General features: G+C 53.6%; 1 long non-coding RNA gene across 6 annotated transcripts in view; it reads left to right on the top strand.

The window, feature by feature from the left end:
* The window catches only part of LOC116939758 (uncharacterized), a 35258-nt gene extending 17414 nt beyond the window's left edge, over positions 1-17844 (top strand). The window contains exons 3-9 of one of the 6 annotated variants that reach the window (XR_012941646.1): positions 3805-4006; positions 7381-7735; positions 12107-12233; positions 12431-12792; positions 14181-14281; positions 15025-15144; positions 17756-17844. This is a non-coding gene — a long non-coding RNA (uncharacterized LOC116939758). Of the gene's footprint in view, positions 1-3804; positions 4007-7380; positions 7736-12106; positions 12234-12430; positions 12793-14180; positions 14282-15024 lie in introns of all 6 variants that reach the window. The other 5 variants (XR_012941648.1, XR_012941643.1, XR_012941650.1 and 2 more) reach the window with 5 other exon arrangements.
* Positions 17845-18580: the final 736 nt, after the last annotated feature.

Genomic DNA, 18580 nt, shown 5'->3' with positions numbered 1-18580 from the left:
CCTAGGGGAGGCCCAGGACCGGTTCAGATAATCGCCAATGGTGTTGGTTGTGAGCGGGAATCGAACTCGGTTCGTCGGGGTTCGTAGTGCAGCGCACTAACCGTTAGCACTACCGCTCCCCGCATACACATTAAAGACAAAGATCCCCCGTATATCCTGAACAGACTGTTCGGGCAAGTGCTCTTAGCGAGCACCTATGAAGGCCGGCACGGCACGCGAGGGGGTGGGTGGCCAGAAACACGCCCGGCCGCCTTTGTTTCCCCAGTGGCGATGTTTACACGGCGCACCGGGTTACTCGTTTGAGGCTGAGTCTACCTAGGCGAGGGCCAATGCCGGTTCAGATAATCGTCACCGGTGTTGGCCGTGCGTACACACACACACTCACGCACGCGCTAGCTCGTATATACAACACACACGCTGAACAAGCGGAGCTTGAGACGAGCGGGATTCAGTTACAGAGCAGAATAAACAAATCATTCGAGCATTGACGATGGAAGATGAAGACGATGAAATTGTTGTTTATTTATTGAGTGAAGCCTCGTTCTGAAAGCCGTCTTCAAGCAAGTTGCCGCTATACTCTTGCTGATGTTTGAGCCAATTGCGTTCTCGGCCCGATCATTCGCGTTCGGCTTGTCAATGCGTGCGAGTAAAGCTGAGTGTCCGCAGGGAAAGATCACCACGCAAATCAGCATTGGCGCGGTATAACGTGCGCCCAAAATCTCGACAACGGTTAGTAGATCTGCTGTCGCATTGTTTAAACTGTTTAAACTCGTATTGTATTTTACCAGGTCAGGCTCACTCAGCTATGCAGAGCTCTTTTTTTCAGAAGCGACCTGGCCACAAATGATCGCTCAACGAGGTGGCTTCTCATGACGTGGACATTTATAACAGCCAAATATTATATAAACGCGCGTTCATAAATGTGGACGGGGGGGAAAAAAAACGGAGGATCCGGAGAAAAATCCACGCGACCACGGGGAGAGGAGAGAGAAAGACACGCAAACTCTAAATGTACAGCAGGCGTCGGGATTGGGATCGAACCCACCACCTCCTCCGTACCAGGCGAGGTAGTTAAGATCTCGCACAGCGTGACGCCCCCAGGTGTTCCGCGGCGGACCCACCCTACACAACTCTGTGTGCATTCCCCACGCAAGATTCCCATCCAAGAGACTTGACCAGGTTTCGAACGACCCGGACGAGCTTCGGAGCGCTGATGAGATTGGGCGCGTTCACGGGCGATTTGGTGGAACGCGCACGTGCCCCTGCGAGACTTAATCGGATCTGTATCCCGCGATGCATGATTGATCAATATTTTTTGTTCAATAAAATAATTTGATGCCTCCAATCCTGCACTCCCGCCACACACCGGGCATCACTGCTACACATGTTTAACAACAACAAATCTTTAATTTATCGTGTGTGTACTAGACACGTGACCGCTCGGCACGGCATAAATGAAGGCAACCATCCAGCAGTGGATTGAGATACGGACCCTCGAGTGCAAAACATATTCGGGGTTAGCGGAATCGGCCAAAGGTCCCAAGGGTAAGGGCCCCTCTTGGAAAGGCGTATTGAGACTCATTCGATGATTAGTTTTCTTATTACATAATTGATACATGTTTTTTTATTGTTAAATAAAATAATGTATACGTTTAATCCTGCACTCCCGCCGCACACAGGGCATCACTGCTATATATGTTTAACAAAAAACCTTTAATTTCTCGCGTGCATACTAGATATTTCGACGGAATAGTATAAAAGCCGCATCCGTGCACGCAAACGCTTGCATTGATTTACACACAACAGTTTCCTCAAGTTTTATGCAACGCTGATTTTACCGCCCAGTATAATATACATATCACCATCGGCCACGATCAGTCCACTGCTGGATGAAGACCGTAGCAAGCATAGAATGCAAGAATAAGCGTAACTATTTTCACACGTGTGCTGTGCATGAATGTCGCAATTAATATACATGTCCCGATAAGCGCTTATGTACGTACGTATGTTGAACTTCTTTCGCACCGTACGCAGCCAACTGTGAGAAAGTGCCGAATTAACAAATGACCCCCCCCCCCTCCTCCGTATGGCCTTTTAACAGAACCTGTCGGAGCACGTGCTGGTTCGCGAGCTCCTATTACAAACAACGGCCAGTCGGCTGCAGTGTCCGTCGTTCGTTTGCACGCTGCACCAGCTACGCATTTGCGGCTGCGTAGACCTAAGGGGAGACGGGGGGGAGGGGAAGACCCCCCTCTCCAGGACCGGTGCAAATGTGCGTGCAGTTTATTGATCGTGAGCGGGAATCGAACTCGCGTCGCCGGGTTCGTAAAGCGGGGACGCGCGATCCTGCGGCGCGGCCGCAAGCGTCGTCACGGACGAGCTGCGAGCGGCGAGGGAAACGCGAAATGTTGTCGGGGATTCTATGCCGCGGCGATTTTATGTCCAAACCAAAAAAATAAATAAACACAAATTTGTTTTAACTTTACGAACGACTCGTGGTGATGCTGCTCGTGACACAGTTGTTGATGCCGGCGAACGTTATACGGATATCATCACAGACGTGGAGCTGCTGTGAAGGATCTCCGAACATCGTAACACAGAAGCTATATATACGTGTGTATATGCTCTAAGTATATTGATTCACACGTTTATGAAAATTATTACCAACACACACACGTATATATTTAAACATACAAAGACAAATATCCCCCGTATTCCCTTAACAGACTTTTGGGGCGAGCGCTGTTAGCGAACACCTATGAAGGCCGGCACGTACCTACGTTATGTATGGTGCGTCTATGAAGGCCAGCACGTACCTACGTTATGTATGGTGCACCTATGAAGGCCGGCACGTACCTACGTTATGTATGATGCGCCTATGAAGGCCGGCACGTACCTCGGTTATGTATGGTGCGCCTAATAAGGCCGGCACGTACATACGTTATGTATGGTGCGCCTATGAAGGCCGGTACGGCACGCAGAACACCACCGTCGACCGCCTTTGTCTTCCGATTGACGATGATTACTTGGCGCGAATGTGCTCATTCGAAGCTGAGTCGACCTAGGGGAGACCCAGGACTGCCTCGGACTGCTTCAGAATCGAACTCGGGGTGGTCGGATCCGTAGCGCAGTGCGCGCTAACCACTACAACACAAACTCCCCCCCTCCCGCGCACACACACGCACACAATTACACACGCACACACACGCGCACAATTACACATGCACACACACACACGCGCACAATTACACACACACACAATTACACACACACACACAATTACACACACACACACAATTACACACGCACACAGAATTATCGAGTCGCATTTCGACGAAGACTGTCATTAGCGAGCGTTTATTTCCACCACTCCGCACGAGCTGACCGCTGTGCCGTACAACAAGCCTGACACGCGATCCACGTCCACTTGTCGACCGCTAAAGCCACTCTTTAATGTCCTCGTCGTCGTGTTTATATATGGAACCACAAATCCGGAGTCGGTTGCAGCCGCCGGGATCAGATAACCCCCCCCCCCTCCTGCTGCTGCTGCCGATGACGCGGAATTCACTCGCGAGATGATGCGATTGTTTTGATGGTAACAACAATAAAAAAACATCGCCAATCGCAACGTCACTTTAATTCGTCGTTGTTTGCTGTTCCGCGCGATACCGGCCGAATTGTTGATTTCTGATGCCGCGTTCCGAGCGGGCGTGTAGCCGTGGTTCAGCGAGAGCGCGCGCGTCACAAAGACAAAGAATTAGCCCCTGCCCCCCCCCCCCCCCCCCACTGCGTTGCCTTTCACAGAATATTGCGACAAGTGCTGTCGAGCGAGCGCTTGATGGAGGTTCCGGGCGGCACACGTGGCCAGCTCCACGCCTTTGTCGCCCGGGTGACGATTCTTCCACGTAGCACCGAGTTATCAATTTGAGGGCGGAGTCGACCTAAGGGAGGCTCAGGACCGGTTCAGATAATCGTCACCGGTCTTGGCGGCCGGAGTTGAACTCGGGTAAGCCGGGTTCGCAGCGCAGTGCGCTAACCGCTGGCGTACAAAGACACGTGTATACGCAAACACGCACACGCAAACATATACGAACACATACAAATACTAACTTTTAAGCATACACGTGCATACGCAAGGATATCACCGCGAATTATTCCGACACGCCCGTGCCAACACGTACAAGGACATACAAATGTACATTTGCACACACGCTTACATGTAAATGCAAAGTGTGTTGCAATTACAAATTGTATTGAAGTTCGCCTGGGCCAGGAATCAAACCCGTGGCGCAGTCTAGTTCAAATAAAATGCACGCAGCGCGCACACAAAGACAAAGGTCCCCCGGATAGCCTCAACGAACTTTTAGGGCAAGTGCTGTTCGCGACACCTTATGAAGGCCGACACGGCCTACGAGGTGGTGGGTGACCACCACCACGCCCGTCCGCCTTCGTCTCTCTTTTGGCGATGTCTACTACACACTCCACCAGGTACTCATTTGAGGCCGAGTCGACCTTGGGAAGGCCGAGGGACCGGTGCAGGTAGTCGCCACTGGTGTTGTTTTCCGCGATCGTAGTGCAGGGCGCTAACTGCTACACCACTGCCGCTCCCCACACATATACAAAGACAAAGATCCCCCGTATAGCCTTAACATACTGTAGGGGCAAGTGCTGTTAGCGAGTACCTATGAAGGCCGGAACAGTACACGAGGGGGTGGGTGGCCAGCACCACGCCGGACTGCTTTTGTCTCACCCAGTATCGATGTTTACTACACACCGCACCAGAGACTCATTTTAGGCTGAGTCGACCTAGGGACGGCCCAGTACCGCTTTAGATAATCGTCACACCGGTGTGAGCGGGAATCGAACCCGGGTCGGCGGGTTCGTAGCGCAGGCCGCTAACTGCTACACCACCGCTCCCCACACATACAGTATACTAGCGCACACACACGCGCGCATCTACAGACGTACACGTACACACACAGAGCGCAGCGCTGCTAACCACGACGCCGACGCCGCCGCCGCCGCTCCCCCACCCTCACCCGTTGCAACACTCCTCCGCCGACACAAACCGCACGGAGCCGCGTGCGCATCGCGGTGTCGTGACGAACCCTCATTAGGGAAGACACCGATAGGGGTGTTTGCGAAGTAGTTTTCGAGGTTCGGGTTACTAATTTGCTCCCGCTAATAAATCTCCCCCGTAACGCGCACTCGGCTCTCTGGGATCCTTCCAGGAGCTCGCAGCTCGCAGCAGCCAGCGCTGGCGCTGCATCAGGCGCCCAATTAAGGCGCTCTCCGCTCGCATTGTGCGGCGCCTCCACGCATTTAGCCTCCAGCCAAAACTCAATATTTCGAGTAATTATGATTTTAAATCATGGCGCGCCATATGCTCCCCCTTCTGCTAAACATCTTTATCGAGACATCGTCTCTTATATTCCGACGTAGCAGCCCGACCTCGCTCGCTCGAATGCTCGTAAACGCCGCGCGTAAGCGCGCGCGTGTGTGTGTTTGTTTTGATTGTCAATCAACGCCTATCGTTCCCCACGATCGCAATCATCGTCTATTAGCGCCACCACTCTGAGATCATTCTCGCACCACCAACAGCAGCGCCGCCGCTTCGATCAACATTACCATCATCACCACGCCCATCCACCATCACCTCCACCTCCACCACCGCCACCACCTATCACCATCGCTACTACCACCAATATCAGCACTCCCACCATGGTGCCCGATCGCCACTACCAACCCACTTACATCACCACCGTCATCATCACTCCACTAGCCCCACCCGATCCACCATCGCTCTGTTCCACCTTTAGCACCAAATATAGCCCCTTAACAGACTGTAGGTGCAAGTGCTGTTAGCAAGCACCTATGAAGGCCGGAACGGTACACGAGGGGGTGGGTGGTCAGCACCACGCCCGACCGCCTTTGTCTCCCCAGTGGCGATGTTTACACACCGCACCAGGTACTAATTTAAGGCTGAGTCGACATAGGGGAGGCCCAGGACCGGCTCAGATAATCGTTACTTGGTGTTGGCCATGAGGGGGAATCGAACCCGGGTCACCGGGTTCATAGCGCAGCGCGCTAACCGCTACACCACCGCTCCCCACCCGCACCACCACCACCCGTACCATCACCACCGCCGGTCTATCGCTGCTACACCTCCAAGCAACCCTTCGCACTTCGTCGCAACCAACCATGAAACTCTCCCCACATCCCTCCCACCACACACCGCTCCCCCCCTTCCTCCCCCACTCTCTACCCACCCACCTTACCCCCCCCACCTCACCTCCACCACCTCCCTCCGCCCCCCCCCCCTCTATTGCTGCTAGCGCCTTACACAGAGGTATATGTTATGGGAAATGAAAGGCGCGGCAGGGAGATTAAAGCGGAGAGGACACGCCAGCCATTGTTCGTGGGGGACGCGCGCGCATCGGTCGAGGCGGGATGGGTTCACGGCCAGGGGGAGAGGAGGGTGGGGAGAGCGGTGGGCGCAGTGATTAGCGCGCCACGCCACTGTGAACCCCGCGAGACGGGTCACGATGCAAGAACACGGCTGACGACGTCGGCGGCGAGCGGGTGTCACGAACCTGGTCCTGCACCACCAGGCTCCTCCGATTCGCCAACGCGCACTGACCAGGCGTGGTGAAGTATGGCCAAACAACCCGCCACCCCACCTCGTCATTACCGACACAGCGTGATGGGGGAGAGTGGGGGAAGTTGCCTTTAATCGAGTAGTGGATTGAACGCGTGCCTTGTCATGTTTGTTTTACTCTTGCGTTAGTTGGGAGTGGCTGGAAGGATGGAAGAGAGGGTTGGGGCGGACGTGGACTCCCGAATTTCGATTGGTTGGTCCGGGTAGGTGGATGGTTGGGATGGAAGCCCAGGGTATGTTATGGACGAGATGGAGCGCTGCGGACGTGGGGGGGGGGGGCTGTGGGTAAGTGTAGCTGTTGGGAGATGGTGTTGATGGTAAATACGGCGTGGCAGAGGGACGGTGGGGTGTGGGGTTAAAGAGAACATAGGAGGGAGGGGAGGAGGAAACGGGGGGGGGGGGGGAGGAGGAGGAAACGGGTTGGGGGTTGTGAAATTGTGGAGAGCATCGCTCGAGCGGGAGTGCAGCAGCAGCGGCGGCGGCGGCGGCCGCATCGGTAAAGGCCCCATCTGCCGCTCGGCAAGCTCATTCGGGTTCCTTTGTTGCGCAGGCCCGCACACCTCTGCCATCCTCCGCCGTCTTAATGCACCGCTTGAGTCAATCAAAGAGGGCGCCTTTTAAAACTTGCATCGTTTAAACGGCAAAGAACCTCTCGCTCTCTCGCGCTCTCTCGCCCGCTCTCTCTCTCTCTCTGCTGCTCCGTGTTTTGTCTGCGTGCGGAGAGAGGGGACGGAAAGGAGAGAGGGAGAGGCGGTGGCGCAGTGGTCAGCCGAGACCTCTCAGACGCCCTCCTCGCGCGTGGCCGTTCAACTTCTCGCCACCTCGCGTCACCGTCGCCTCTCGCCGTGGTGGCTGTCGGGCGTCAGTGCGGACAAGCGGCCTCGGCTGCTCGCGCCGCGCTCGGGGAGCGGTGGCGCAGTGGTTAGCGCACCGCGCAAAAGAAAACCGGCGAGCTGAGTTTTGATTCCCATCGCATCCCGACGGCGAGCCGTCTCAGTGGCGAGTGACCTCTGCTGATCCTCCCGCACCCTTCCCGGAATTAGAGCGACTCGGCATCGACATGAGTACCGTCACCAGGTGTGGTGTTTGCATAAGACAACACATATACTTATCTTTCAAATAAAACCATCGGCTACTGGAGGAGACAAAGGCGGAGCGGACGTGGTGACGCCGATCACACCAACCTCCTCCGCCTCATCTTAATAATAGGCGCTCGCTAGCACCATCTGCCCCCAACCAACGGGCTATGTGGAGCTTATCCGGAGATGTGATTGTGGTTTATTTTTGTCCTTGTCTCGGTTGCATCCACTCTCTCCCTCACCACCTCCCTCTTCCTCCTCCACCGTCCACCACAGCCCCCCCCCCCCAGATCCCAACAATATTATTCTATTTCCCACAACTGTAATAGATGAGCGAGTGGAGTCAAGGCCTCGAGGAGTTAAAGCGAAGGGGGAAAAAAAGGAAACGAGGTTGGGATGGCTCGAGGGGGGGAGGGAGGGGGAGAGGGGGGAGGGGGGCGAGGAGGGAGGGTGATGAAGTATAGCGCTGTCGGGGAAGTATTGAGAGAATATATTACAGCCCCCTCGCCAACAACTTGCCTCCCCATACTTATCCAAAAACTCCCACCCAATCACCATCATCACACCCACCTTCCTCCAGCTAACATTTGTTTTCCACCAAGCTCGAACAACAATCATAACCAATGAAAACTCAAAGCCTTTTGTCAATCCACTGCTGGATGAAGCCCCCCCCCCCGCCCCTCTCCTTCCCTCACGTCGTGTCGGTGATGGGAGGCTGTTTGACCATTCACCACCGCGCTGCAACACCAGGATAGCCCTCACTTGGGATCGAGCTCGGCTACCCAGCTCAGAGCGGGTCGAGCGATCACCACTGCGCCCACCGCTCCACCCGTCCATTCTGCGTATTCCGTTCTCAATTTTCTAAACTCCCCACCCCCCTCGCCCTCCTCCTTTTCCCCTTCTCCCCCTCCACCCCGCATCCATTCCCACAACGCAACCTGCCCACCTTCACCCCCTCCTGCTGATCTCCACTCGCTGTAAATTGAATACAGCAGAGTTAGCGACAGAGCAGAGACGCTGTCAGTCGATTGACTCTGAGTTGAGTTGCACCGTTACAGTAGATCTCACTCCCTCTCGCGCTGTCTGTCCTTCCCGGAGTGCCGCACGCAGACACGGGATCGATTGTTGAACCTTGGGGCGGAGGATTGAGACGATCAGATCTTTGTTACGCAACTGTCTTCTTAACCGCTTTGATTTTCGGCTCATCCGAGCCGAGAGTCATCATCATCAGCAGCATGATGAAGATTAGCAGCAGCATAGTAATAATCATCAGCAGCATCGGCATCATAATTAGCACACACGCATGGAATTATGTCATCGCTCCATCTCCTCGGCGAACAACCTCTTGGGCGCGTTCAATTCCTTGGCTGTCACTCCGTTATTACCCTAAACCATCGAACATCACCGTCCCTTGTAGCTCCCCCCCCGTACTTTGCAGATCAGTTTCGAAACGTCGTGAGAATTTTATTGTGTAATTTGTTCCATTAATTTATTATTTTATTCTCATTCTACGTGACTTTACAGAAAGAACCAAAGAATAGTTTCAATGACGTCATTAACCTGAGTATATTTTCTAATCCTCCCCGGCCTGTCTCAATTTAATCGATAATTGTATTTTAAAGTTTAGATATCAAAACAAAATAACGAATAAAGATAACCGCAGCGCGTGACTTTCACTAAGTTGTAAGTAAAAAAAAGGAAAGATGATGAATTGCATGCCGGGTAATGTAGTGTAAATGGTGGTAATGCGTTAATTGTAATTTATGCACAGCGCTAGATGTGTGATTGCGTTTCATTAATTACGCATAAATACAATGCTGCTTTTGCCCGCTTTAATCACCACCAGCAGCAGCGCGTGGATTGTACGACACGAGCGGTAAGTAAAAATTATTAACATTATAAACGCATATATTAACACGACGCTTCTCATCTCCATTTCAAAATGTATGCTAATATTGAATCTGCATTGAATCAAGGTCTCGGTGTCCCTTTGGTACTTTCAAATAATGGTAGGCACATACATCACTCCGTCATGTATTCATTCACTCCTTAATTCATTCATTCATACATTTATTCAATCGCCGTCTTTCAGTCACATCCACATTCACTCGTTCTCTCTTCGATTTGAAAAAAACTATTTCCTTCGTTCGTTCGCTCATTCATTCACTCTTGCATTCATTCACACTTTCAATTATGAAAGCGTTCTATACATTCATTCACTCTTTCATTCACTCATTCATTCACTCGCCGATTGATTCATAACCCGTGAGCCGAGCCAAAGATTGCTAATCGGCTGCACGAAAATCTCCGCATCGCAAGATTCAGTCTTCTACCCCCATCGTGTCCATCGTGAGTGGGAATTACATTTACTCAATCATCATCTTCCATGAACCATCACCTATCCACTGCTGGATGAAGGCCTCCCCACGCCATCGTCATCCCTCGAGGTCCTGCGACGCCACGACGCAATCCATATCGCCGACGCGCAAGAGCTGATCTTATGGCTTCATCCCGCACGTGGCGTCATCATCACCACCACCACGACCACTACCACCACCACCACCACCACGACCACCACCACCACGACCACCACCACCACCACCACGACACCACTCCGCTGCTGCCGACGCGGTTATCTGCGCTTGACCGCGTGAATGTGAATTCGGAGTTGTTGCTCTCCATCTACGCCAGCCGTACGAAACGAAGATCACCGCGATCATAATCATCAAAATAATGAGTAATCATCTTCCCACTGCTGTGGAGCAAAAAGGCTCCCCCGGGCACCGTTTGCGCCCACCGCTCACGACGGTCAGGCAAACGCCACGGGTCCTCACCTCGCTCGTGCGCGAGCGAACTGATCGTCAAATCGCTGCACCTCGGGCGCTGTGCCCTCTTCCTTCCGCTGCTATTCCATCGCTAACAATCCCTTCCCGTGATGTGCCCTCCGCCCAATGCGACCAAGTGTATTTTGAAAAAATATATATCAAGTCAATCTGATTTGCTTCGATCATTAACCACACACGCTCGACCAGCCCAACCGCGCGCCCGACTCTCCGTGCTTTGGATGGTGAATCTAAAGGCGCAGCCCTGCAATTTCCTGCTCACGCCACGGGCGGCAGAGGAGCCTCGGCTGGAGAGAGTTCCACTCGATCGAGAGTGTCCGTAGGCCTACTCATCCATGCTGGCCAGACGTGTTGGTGGGAGCACGCATACCAACAGCGTGACTCCCTGTGCCAATCTCTTTGGAAGGCTCGATCGTAATCTCACTCCCAGCAGTGTGCGTGTGGCCGGGTAGGTGGTGTGGTATGCGGAGGGCAGGCTATCGAGTGAACGATGGCGGGGTAGGTGGTGGGGTAGTGTGGGAGATGGAGTGGTAGGTAGGTGGGTAGTGTGGGAGATGGAGGGGTAGGTGGCAGGGTAGTGTGGGAGATGGAGGGGTAGGTAGGTAGGTGGGTAGTGTGGGAGATGGAGGGGTAGGTGGCGGGGTAGGTAGTGTGGGAGATGGAGGGGTAGGTGGCAGGGTAGTGTGGGAGATGGAGGGGTAGGTGGCAGGGTAGTGTGGGAGATGTAGGGGTAGGTGGCGGGGTAGGTGGCAGGGTAGTGTGGGAGATGTAGGGGTAGGTGGTAGGAAAGGCGAGGTGCGCCCGAGTAGCGGCGCTTTATTTTTTGTTACGGGAAATTTGCTTTGATGTGCTTGATGTTTTGAGCGGCTGTAATGAGCGCAGCGCCGCGGGCTAGCGCCGAGCTGAATTAAAAGCTAAATATTTACCAGGGACGCGACTGCGGGAGGCGAGAGGCCCTGTGCCCTGGAGCAGTCGCCATCAGAGACCCCCCCTCCATCCATCTACCCCCCCTCCTCTCCCCACCATGTACAGCCCCCCCTCCTCCATCCATCCCCTGACTCCTCTCCTTTCCCCAACACCTGGTGCCCGTGTGTGTGTGCCCGTGTGTGTGTGTGCCCGTGTGTGTGTGTGCCCGTGTGTGTGTGTGCCCGTGTGTGTGTGCCCGTGTTGGGGAGCGGTAGTGTAGCGGTAAGCGCTACGCTGCGCTATGAACCCTGTGACCCGGGTTCGATTCCCGCTCACGACCAACACCACCAGTGACGATTATCTGAACCGGTCCTGGACCTCCCCTAGGTCTAATCAGCCTCAAGTGAGTACCTGGTGCGGTGTGTACAACATCGCCACTGGGGAGACAAAGGCGGCCGGGCGTGGTTTTGGCCACCCACCCCCTCGTGTGCCGTGCCAGCCTTCATAGGTGCTCGCTAACAACACTTGCCCCAATAGTATGTTAAGGCTATACGGGGGATCTTTGTCTTTGTGTGCCCGTGTGTGCCCGTGTGTGCACGCGCGCGTGTCTGTGTGTGTAGGGAGCAGTGGTGCCGCGCCGCGCGACGAACCCGGCGAACCAAGTTCGATTCCCGCTCACGACCAACACCAGTGACGATTATCTGACACCACCTCCGACCGCCTTTGTCTTCCCAGATGTATTGACAGGTGACACCAATACATCTCCGACGAGCAAGGATTATATTTCTCGTTCGATACTTTCTGGAACGCTCATGCTAGGCTTGCTGTCTGACTTAGAGTCAGGAATACCATCATGGCCTGTTTCAGCTCAAATTTAGCTCTCCTGTCGAGGGGGACGGGTGGTGCCATAACCACACCACCCCCGGCCCCCTTTGTCTTTCCAGATGCATTGACAGGCGACGCCAGCTGCTTCAAATTGCATGCAAGGGCGAGTCGAGCTTCGGGGAGAAACGGCACGGGTTCAGATGCCACGTGGACTCGTGTTCTGTTCCGAACGATGATGTGAATCCGAGCCGAGAATCGAACGTATCCGTGTAGATAGAATTGTAAGGCAGTGCATGAAGCATTGCGTGTATGAACGCACAACAAAGACAAAGATCCTCCGTATAGCCTGTCATAAACTGTCGGGGCAAGTGCTGTTAGTGAGCACCTATTAAAACCAGCACGCCGCACGAGGGGGTGGATGGCCAACACCACGCCCGGCCGCCTTTGTCTCCCGAGTGGCGATGTTTACACAACGCACCAGGTACTCATTTGAGGCTGAGTGGATCTAGGGGAGGCCCAGGACCGGTTCAAATATTCGACACACGCTAAACCACCGCACGACCGCTCCCCCACCACCGCGACAACGTACACGCATGTCCACCCACACACACATAACACTCGCATATGTGCACGTACGGACACATTTACGCGTATAAATAATTGCACGTGCATAGCCACAAGCATACCACCCATGCATAGAGGCGCACACCAACCGCTACGCATGCACGTAATATACACATAAACCATGCACGCACATAGACACATACACGCGCAAACACACACACACACACTCTCGCAGATACACGTACATGCACGTAATATACACATAAACCATGCACGCACATAGACACATACACGCGCATACACACTCTCGCAGACACACGTACATGCACGTAATATACACATAAACCATGCACGCACATAGACACATACACGCGCAAACACACACACACTCTCGCAGACACACGTACATGCACGTAATATACACATAAACCATGCACGCACATAGACACATACACGCGCATACACACACACACTCTCGCAGATACACGTACATGCACGTAATATACACATAAACCATACACGCACATAGACACATACACGCGCATACACACACACACTCTCGCAGATACACGTACATGCACGTAATATACACATAAACCATACACGCACATAGACACATACACGCGCAAACACACACACACACACACTCTCGCAGACACACGTACATGCACGTAATATACACATAAACCATGCACGCACATAGACACATACACGCGCATACACACACACACACTCTCGCAGATACACGTACTTGCACGTAATATACACATAAACCATACACGCACATAGACACATACACGCGCATACACACACACACTCTCGCAGACACACGTACATGCACGCAATCTCATGCAGCACACACCATGCCGCCGTGGCTGTATGTATGTACATTTGCGCGTTCTTGCAATTGTAACGAGAAGTTATTTCTTTTTAAACTACAAGGGCTACCTTGCCAAAAAAGACGCTGGTATCAATTGGACACCGAGCAGCTTCAAGTCGACTCTCGCGACAATCTATATATCTACGCGGTTTAAGTTGCACGTGCGACATCACGCGCATGTAATACATTTCTTCAACAGCAGCTGTCTCATTCGTAAGGTTATTTTAATAAAAAATAAATACTTTAATATTTTTTGGTTCAAATATCAGCAGATCGATATCGCGCGCACCTAAAGTACAAGATAACGCTGCATATATACTGTACACACATAAATATAGAGTACAGTATTGCGCAGTAAACATCGTGTACACTTGCATGTGTGCGTGTATACATGCACGCACACACGCGCGCTTGTGTATACCCAGACATACGCTGTGAACCCGGCAAACCTAGATTCGATTCCCTGCCACGGATACCATCAATGGCGAGTGACATTCGAACCACCCGTCTTGAGCCCTACTCCTAGGTAAGCTCGGCCTTAAATAAATCGCGTGCGCACATCATCATCGTCGTCGTTAATGCCCAAAGACAAAGGAGGACCGGGCGTGATCTACCAGCCCCCTGCCCCACCCCACACCAAACCATTTCCCATCCCCATCACTTTAATAGGTGCTCGCTAACAGCACTGCCTATTTGCGGCGTTCCCACGAACACTCTAAAGCGGGCCAGGCCCGGTACACGAGCCTGAAATAAAAAAAAAAAACTCTCACTTTGTATTCGTTCGGGAATATCGTTCATCTCATTACAGAATAATATCCGGATTATAATCTTCGGATTATAATCTTCGGTTTATAAGACGCTCTGGCAAGTAAGACGAACCCCAACGCTTGATCCAGATGTTTGCGAGGTTATACAAAAAGTGACCTCTTTCTCTCTTAACAGACTGTAGGGGCAAGTGCTGTTAGCGAGCACCTATAAAGGCCGGCACGGCACACGAGGGAGTGGGTGGCCAACACCACGCCCGGCCACTTTTGTCTCCCAGGTTCATAGCGCAGCGCGCTAACCGCTACACCACCGCTCTCCACACACACACGCACACACACACGCACACACACACATGCCTACCGAATTCTAAGACGCACCCGCAACACTTTTTTTAAATAAATGGAGAAACAAAATTAGAAAAATATGCGTCTTAAAATGCGGAGAATTCGGTCGATGTCAAATATTGTGAGTAACCCCGCCCACCGTCGGGGTACTTGTTCTCAGGACGTGATTTGGAGGAGACGCTGTGAATGAGTGAAATGCCGGTGGCCACGAGATGCTGCGAGCGAGCGAACGAACGAGCGAACAGGAGACGCCTACTCCTCATCTTGTCCACGTGCGGGGGTGAGATGTGAGATGAGATATCAATTCCAAATCTACCCCCCCCCCGCCTGCGCATTCATTGCTGTCTAACTTAACTCGTTCATCGCACGGACGCGCGCACGCGCGCGACACAGCCCCCCCCCCCACCCACTCCACCTTCCCACACCGTCTCCCCCACTTCCACCCCCGCCACCCCCACTGATGTCCTCAAGAGCTGTTGGGACGAGCGTAGTCAGCGAGCACCTCTTAAGGTCAGCACGGCACGGCCAGATCTACGCGCTCAACCGCCCTTGTGACTGTAACCACCTAGCGCTGGTGTTGTCACGATGATGGCTGAGTGGACTTAGGGGAGGCCCACACAAACACCCACCTTCACGCTCAAAGGCAAAGGTGCACCACCCCCTCCCTACCTCCGCCACGTCGACTGTTGTGGCGAGTGCTGTTAGCGAGCACCTATTAAGGCCCGAAACGGTGGCGTGGTCGGAACCACGTCCGGCCCCATCCTGCCAGCCACAGTCGTGATGCTTACACAACGCATCGTAGGTATGCACTGAGTTAAGGTTGAGTCGACCCAGGGGAGGCGCAAGACCGGTTCAGATATGAGTCGCCACTGATGTTAGCCGTGGCCGGGAATGGAACTCGGGGTCGGCAGCGCGTTTCGCAAACCACTGCGCCACCGTTCACCGTAACGCACCCATACGCACACAGGCAGACGCGCCCGACAACAAAGAGGCCATCCGATCGAAACGTCAGCTGCCTGCGTTTACGTTTCAAAAAAATAGAGGACAACTAAGGATCGGATTCGCCCTTTTAAGACTCATCAGCAGAGCCAGATGTGCCGGTTTAGCGGATGTCATTGATAAGAGCACTCCCTTCACAACGTTTCGGGCAATGACCCTCTATCATAGCACTTTGCCACCCACCCCGTTGCCTCTTATACACGCGGTATTTATTTGAAGGCGGCGTTGTTGACGAATGCGGTTGAGTTTGTTTGTTGTTGTTGTTGTTGTGGTTGTCGTTGGCCGTGCTTGTGCACCACCACCAAGACTGCCAACGCGGGCAGCAACCCCAAAATCAACGGTTGCATTTTAGGCGCCGTGATTCGTTTAAGTCGATAAATAAATGCCTACGAATGCCGCCGGTGACAGCGACTCCGCACAGCGAACGGGCTGCGGACGCACGCTGAGCGCCCTGGGTTTAGTCACCACCCCCCCCTCCTCCTCTCCCTCCACGCACACCACCACCACCCTCCCCAAGCCTCTCCACGCACCCCCTCGCCGCATCTTAACCATTAACTCAAGCTCAGCTGCGCGCGCTCCCAACTCAACTTTCTATTGCATTATGTACTTCATTAGTTCCACGTTCCACAACATTACGCCTATTTTGAGCAATGCACGAGTCTGCACGCTCTGAGAAAATCCCAATTTTTTGTTATGTGCCCCCCCCACCACCCTACTCCCACCCCCCCTTCTTTCCCCCTGCTACTTACCCCGTAACCCCTTTATTATATATTTATATACTTGATGTTACATCTAGCCAGGGGGCTACACATTCGCCCCGCATATTTCCAAGCACTTTCCTTTGTATCTCTCTCATCTCTCGAATTAACAGCCTCACTTTCATTCATGTGTACCGAACTTCTCTCTCTCCCTTCTACCGACACTGCCGCCCACCGCCGCACCGGACCGCCCCTCAATTCCTTCCCGACCCAGCGCATTAATGATGCAAGGTGGTGATGCCATGTTAAAGACTCCACAAAGGCGCCCGGCCGGGATATGGACCCGATAACTTCGCTCATCCCGAGTCTGTTCAAGATTGCATGCACGGGATATCTCAGTGTGCGTGTGTGCTAGTGGATGTGTGAGGAGCGGTGGTGCAGCAGTTAGCGCGTCTGCGCTACGATCTTGGCGACCCGAGGTCGACTCAGCCTCAAACGAGTACCTGGTGCGATATGTAAACATCGTCACTCGGGAGACAAAGGCGGCCGGGCGTGGTGCTGGTTACCCACCCCCTCGTGTGCCGTGTTGGCCTTATTATTGTGTTCGCTAATAGCACGTTGGGCCAACAGTCTGTTCCGGATCTTTGTCTCTCTGCACTGTGTCAAAAAATGAGACACGTGCGTTTCACCACCGAGAGGAAATGAAGTCACGTTGGAATCTATCATCCTGTGAGCCTCTCCCTGAATTAACATTCCCCAGCAGTACGTACTCATGAGAAACAACAACAACAACCCCCCACGTCTTTTTGGAAGTAAACAAGCCAGTGTGAAAAGTGGCTACGCCTTAGAAACGAAAGGGGTCCACAATGTTCAGCACGCTCACTCATTGCGATGCGATTTACAGGAGCGGTGGCGCAGTGGTTGGCGCACTGCAGCTCAGCATCAGTGGCGCGTGATCGGGTGCCTTGCATCTCACCAGCCCGCAATGTGGTGAAGTATGGTCAAACAGCCCCCGTGACTAACACGGCGCGGGGAGACCTTCAATCCAGCAGTGGATTTGACAAAGGGCCGCATATTATTGGCAGTTAATAAAACTACTCAATGTGTTTATAACACGGACGACGACGACAACGTGACTCAATAGCGCCTCGGCTGCTTGGCATGTAAACTAACTACTACCTGTGATCTTTGCAGGTGGCCAGGTTTGAAGAGACCCGTACCAAGCACGTCATGGGGAACGAACGAACGAACCCCGATTGCAACTGCGGGGGAGTAGGGTAGGGGTGGGGGGTGGGTGGGGGGTGGGTGGGGGGTGGGTGGAGGGGGTGGGGGCCGTAGGGGGGGCTACACGGCCCCTGGACCCCCCCCCCTCTCCCCTCAGGACCCCGTCGCTCCGCTCCGGGCGGCCCCACGCGACGCTCAGACTCGTAGATTGAGACATAAATCACAGAGGCGCGCGGCCTCGTTCACGGGAAGTTTAATAAAAGCTGCTTTTGGACACAAAAAAAACCCTGGAACGCACTTCATTTAACCGCTGTGCCGGACACCCCATAAAAGTGTGACCCCAATAAATTACTTTTAGGGTCGGCATGGCTTCCCCTATCGATCCGTGTGCGTGGGGGTCTATCCCCTTGCGAGTCCCCACCTCCACCACCCCCTCCTCCCGCCCTTGCCCCCGTCGCCACCCCTGTCCAGCATTCGCTCCACCCTGACCCCGCCATCACACACGCGCACAGACGGCCACACACACACACAGTCACGCCAGAGACAAAGATCCCCCATGTAGCCTTTACAGGGCTGTTCGTGAGCACCGGCACAGCACACGAGGGGGTGGGTGGCCAACATCACGCCCGGCCGCCTTTTTCTCCCCAGTGGAGATGTTCACACATCACACCAGGTACTCATTTGAGGCTAAGTCGACCTAGGGGAGGCCCAGGGCCGGTTCAGATAATCGTTACCGGTGTTGGCCGTGAGCAGGAAACGAACTCGGGTCGCCGGGTTCGTAACGCAGCGCGCGAA

Source organism: Petromyzon marinus, chromosome 1 (assembly GCF_048934315.1).
Source record: "Petromyzon marinus isolate PM22_M1 ecotype Great Lakes invasive population chromosome 1, UKy_Petmar_22M1.pri1.0, whole genome shotgun sequence".
Classification (NCBI taxonomy): domain Eukaryota; kingdom Metazoa; phylum Chordata; class Hyperoartia; order Petromyzontiformes; family Petromyzontidae; genus Petromyzon; species Petromyzon marinus.
Note: the sequence above shows the minus strand (reverse complement) of the source record. Positions and strands in the feature narration are given on the sequence as shown.